The sequence below is a fragment of the Rhineura floridana genome, chromosome 22 (assembly GCF_030035675.1).
Source record: "Rhineura floridana isolate rRhiFlo1 chromosome 22, rRhiFlo1.hap2, whole genome shotgun sequence".
Classification (NCBI taxonomy): Eukaryota; Metazoa; Chordata; class Lepidosauria; order Squamata; family Rhineuridae; genus Rhineura; species Rhineura floridana.
In genome coordinates this window covers 11,985,994-11,991,276 of record NC_084501.1, presented here as the reverse complement: position 1 = coordinate 11,991,276, position 5,283 = coordinate 11,985,994, and positions in this window count along the sequence as shown.

The window sequence follows — 5,283 nt, the reverse complement described above, 5'->3', positions numbered from 1 at the left end:
CCACCCCCGGCCACATGAAGCTGACCTTGGGTCAGCCGCTCTCTCTCACCTTAACCTATCTCACAGGATTGTTGTGAGGATAAAATGGGGAGGGGGAGGTCCACGTATCGCCCCTCCCTCAAGCTCCTTGGATTAAAAGTGGGATTGAAATAAATGCGACTGAAGCAAAAGAAGCATGTGTGCACGCCCATGAAGCGCCCCATGCTTGCTGAGAAGTTCTGCCAGATTTCATCAGCTGTTTCGCTTTTGGAGGGGGAAGGGTGACAGTAGCGTGCTCCACCCCAGAGGCAGCTGCGTTTGCAAAACTCCAGCCGCCAACAAGCCAACCTGCAGGCAGAGAGCAAAGGTTGGCTGATGAAAGCCAGCTGGCTAGCCGCGTGTTTGCAAACCAGTCTGACGGGCAGGAGGGCACGACGGCTAGCCGGTGAAAGTGGCAGGCAGGGCTGAGAGACTGAACAAAGGCCGGCACCAGGCGCTGCGCCATTTGATTTTATTGCTGGGCGTACGTTTCTGGAAAGGAGTCAAGGGAGACGTGCGAGACAGCGAAAGGAGGAAGGAGGAAAGGGTTGCTCCCTGTGGATTGCCATCCCTGCCTTTCCCCGGGTGCCAGGTCCAATCCCCAGAACTAGGAGCGTGCTACTTATTTGGGGGAGGCCTGTAGCTCAGGGTACAGCAACTGCCTCACACACAGAAGGCCCCAGGTCCAGTCCTTAGCATCTCCAGAGAGGGCCGGCAATGCCCCGTTTCAAATCCTGGTGAAGCTGCTGCCAGTCAGTGCAGACATACAGAGCTCGACCGACGATGGGTGTGGCTCAGTACAAAGGAGCTTCCCCAAATAAATAGAATATGTCAAACTGAATAAAGTAAAGGAAGAAAGCATAAAATAGATAAAAAATTGGATAGCAGCATTACACTTGGCAGCTTTTGATTTTTAGCAATACATTTGCTGCACCCTTCTCATTCAACTAGCATTGCTGCATGTCTTATCTCAGCAACCAGAGGGCAGTGTAAACCATTCTATTTTTTAAATGCTGCATGCATGCTGTTCAGTAGCATAGCACCCCAGCCACTGATTTGGGTGGCTATTTCAAAGCAACGTGCAACCCCTTCCTCCACTCATTGCGCCTCTCCCTCCCAGTCCGCGGACTCCTCCCAGACTCCCCTTCCCTTCATCCTCCAGAGTCCGTTAATCTCTTTCAGGGGTGTTGCTCAGTATTTGAAAAAGGTTTGGGGCATGAGCTCATAGCCACAAATTTGCATTTAACTTTCTTATTACTCATTTATATGTATAGATGCACATATAGAAAGCAAAGCCACAGAAGGCAAGCCACCTAATTTCCTATCCAAATAATAATAATTATTATTATTAACTTTATTTATACCCCGCCATTTTTCCAAATTGGAACTCACGGTGGCTTCCAGATAAAAAACAGATACAATTAAAACCTACCAAAGTTAAAAGTATATAATACATAAATAAATAAATATAGACAGATATAATTAAAAAATAACTCCAGGCAAGTGTTTCAATTAATTAGCACCACAGCTAGGACCACCCAAAACCAGCTCCTCTTCCGTTTCATTTCACCCCTCAACATGAATTTCCCAATTGAACCTGCTCCAGGTAGATTAAATTCTCTTCCAGTTATTTTATTTATTTATTTATTATTTAATTTGTATCCCGCCTTTCCTCCCAGCAGGAGCCCAGGGTGGCAAGCAAAGCACTAAAAACACTTTAAAACATCAGAAAAACATCTTAAAATACATTAAAACAAAACAGCGTTAAAAACATTTAAAAAACAACTTTAAAAAGGGGTTTAAAACATTATTAAAAAACATATTAAGCAATTCTAACACAGACGCAGACTGGGATAGGTCTCAACTTAAAAGGCTTGTTGAAAGAGGAAAGTCTTCACAAGGCGCCGGAAAGATAGCCGAGATGGCGCCTGCCTAATAGTTATCCCAATCACCCTTTCACAGATGGGAGGGGATTCGTTTCAATCATTTAAAGGCAAATATATGAAATAATATGAGAGCTGAAACATAGCCGTCCTTTGGAATGTGCACTTAATCCAAGTTTTGAGATGCAGTTCTCCAACCAAACAGTGTTTAGAAAAATACATATATTAGGGGAGTATTTGTGAAAACAACACACAAAAATGCATTATATTAGGAGAAACTGTTTGCAAGAATGTGTACGTTAGTCAAAACTGCAGACCAAAATGTGTTTATTAGGAGACATTTGCGCTAAGATGGTAAAGAATTTTCATAAGGATTTTTTAAAAAAATGCACATGGCTGCAGAAATGTGGAGAACTGAATTTAGAATTAGAGATTAGATTCAGTCCGCATTCAAGGTGAATCTATCAAATCTGCACTTTCCAAAACAATAGAACCGAAACGCAGCCACCTTTTGACATTCTCCCTTGTCTGAATTTTGGGATGCAGTTTGCCAACCAAATGATGTTTACAAAAATGCATCGGTGAGGGGAAAGTGTGCATAAAAATGAAGGTATGGATGAAAATAACATACAACAATGGCATTATATGATGGGAAATGGCTTGCAAAAAATGTGTGCGTGGGTGAAAACCGCCTACAAAATGTTATCAGGAGAAATTCACGCTAAAATGCTGCAGAAGTTTCATGAGGGCTTTTTAAACGAAACAAAAACCTGCAAATCTCTGCAGAAATGTGGAGAACTGCACTTAAAATGGGGGAGAATGAGAAAGGAGAGGGCTGAAATTGACACACTGAGGGAAGAGTTGCTGTTGCACTCCAGTCCTGAGTGGGAGCTTCCTTTGAGGGCATCTGACTGGCCACTGTGAGGACAGCAGGCTGCCCTATATGGGCCCCTTGGGCCTGATCCGACAGTCTCTTCTTGTCTGGATCTGTGGAGACTGGAAGAACTTAAGACTGGAAAAATGTGAAACAGAGAGAAACCAAAATGGAGATTTTTTGCCCATCCCAAGTCACAGGCAAAAGGTTCTTCTCCCGCCACCAAAAGGCTCTCCCCTCCCTGCTGTTCTAGCAAGGGGAAATAGCAGGGTTAATCCTAGTGCAAGTCAGCTGAACGCATTGGGTTAGGATAATCGGGGCACCATGACCTCGACTCCTTTTGCAGCTGCAAGGAACAGCCCTTTGAATGGAGCCAGTGCCTGGCTGCAACCTGTCACCTGCCAGGAGATGACATGTAGGGATGGAGGGGGAAGGGATTCATTTCACATTTCAAGGCAAATCGATCAAATTCGAATTTCCCAAACTACGCAAACTGAAACACAGCCATCCTTCGAGATTCACACTTACGAGATTTTTGTGATGCACCTCTCCAACCAAACGGTGCTTACAAGAATGCATATGTTAGGGCGAAGTGGCCATAATAATGAACATATCAGTGAATACAAAAATGCATTATATCAGGGGAAGGTGCTTGCAAATATGTAGGCAAACCTGCATACAAAAATGTGTGTATTAGGAGGAATCCACACGAAAATGCTGAAGAATTTTCATGAGGATTTTTTTAAAAAAAATAGCAAATTGCTCCAGAAATATGGAGAATGGAATGTAAGGTTGGGAAAATGAAAAACTCAGCATAACGAAATGGGTAGATCTTTCCATCCCTAACGAGAAGGGCCCTGGCTAACCTTACACCACGAGGCGTCACTACTGTTGGCTCTCGTGGGGCCTGCTGCACGACTGAATCTTCGCCCACCCGTCTATGTCATTCAAGGATTCTTCCACCTCAGCAATGCCCAAATATCTCAAGGGCCGAGGACGGTTTCATTTACACCCTGGGAGGTTTATATTTTAGAGTATGCCCGCTGGTGAATTTGCCACCTTTGAGGAGGTCACCTTTTATGTCCGCTCTCTGAATCCCTGGAGAGACACTGCCAATCAGGGCAGATAATACTGAGCTAGTTGAACTTAGGATCTGACTTTGCATAAGGCAGCTTTCAATGTTCCTAACCCTAAGAGCAGCACCATGAGGAATGAGCATGCTCAGTGGCCATGCAATGCCCAACGGCTGTTTGGAAAAGGGGAGATGGAAAACCAGGCAGGTGGCAGAATGGAATGGAGCATCACAGGTATGGTTGGCTGGCACAGCGACCAGGAGCATTCCACGCGGCAACATTTTGCTGCAGTCCTCGCTGGTCAGTGCGCTGCAGCCCACGGGGGGAGGCACGTGTTTTAAGTATACTTGAAATGTATGGCATGTGCGTATGTAGCTGTCTTCTGGGTGATTTTCAAACTTATTAAAAGCAACAACAACTTGCAATCCCAAATGTAAAAGCAATCAAAATGAAATAAAGAAGGGTTAAAAATAAGACCACAAGGCTGTCCGCCCCAGAATCCTCCCCAACCTGGCTCGCCAATCCGTCTTACTTATTTTGAAGGTTGATACTCCCGCTTATCTCACAGATGGCTGAAGAGGCTGACAATCCGTCCCGAGCACATTGCTGATGCCAAGGGAGAGCTTCGAAAAGTCTCCAGCTGCTCTCGCCTTGGCCCATCTCCATGTCTCGTTCCTCTGGTCACCTTCACTGGCTTCCGGGCCTCCAGAGATCCAAATTGAACACATCGAGCCTTTCGGGTTGTGGCCCCTGCAAGAACAAAACAAACATGCTTGAGCATAGGTCAGCTTTTGTGGACCAGACTCATCATCAGAGTCCGGATTTCGTCTTCACATTGGGTAGGAACACAGGAACCTGCCTTCTGCTGAGTCAGAAGTATGGGTCCATCTAGCTCAGTATTGCCTACACTGACCGGCAGCAGCTCTCCAGGGTTTCAGGCAGAGGATCTACCTGGAGATGCTGTTGGAGACCAAACCTGGGACCTTCTGTGTGCAAAGCACCTGCCCTACCCCCGAGCCATGGCCCTCTGCCACCGGACCATCGATCGTCCCGCCCAGCCATTGGATAATCAGTCTTTCATGTGACTGATGGCAACCAGAACCTTCCAGCAGCGACAGCAGCTCCGTCTTTCTCTCCAACGGTCAGGACGTGGAGGCAGGACCCTGCAGGGCATTGCCCTTTGAAACAAGAAAGCATCAGAAGCTGGTTGTGGGATGGGGCAGAGGACAGCAATCAGAGCCTTTGCGTGCTGGGGCGTCCTGTGCATGTTCAGCGGAACCTTTGCCTTCATTATGATATCACAGGTGTCAAGGCTGCAGCCTCCACTGTGTTGACAAATGAGCCCTTTGCCCAAATTGAGCCCAGCTCCCAACATTGCCAAAGTCATCTCTTCTTAATTCTTCCTTTATGTACTTTCCACCCCCACCGCATCCCC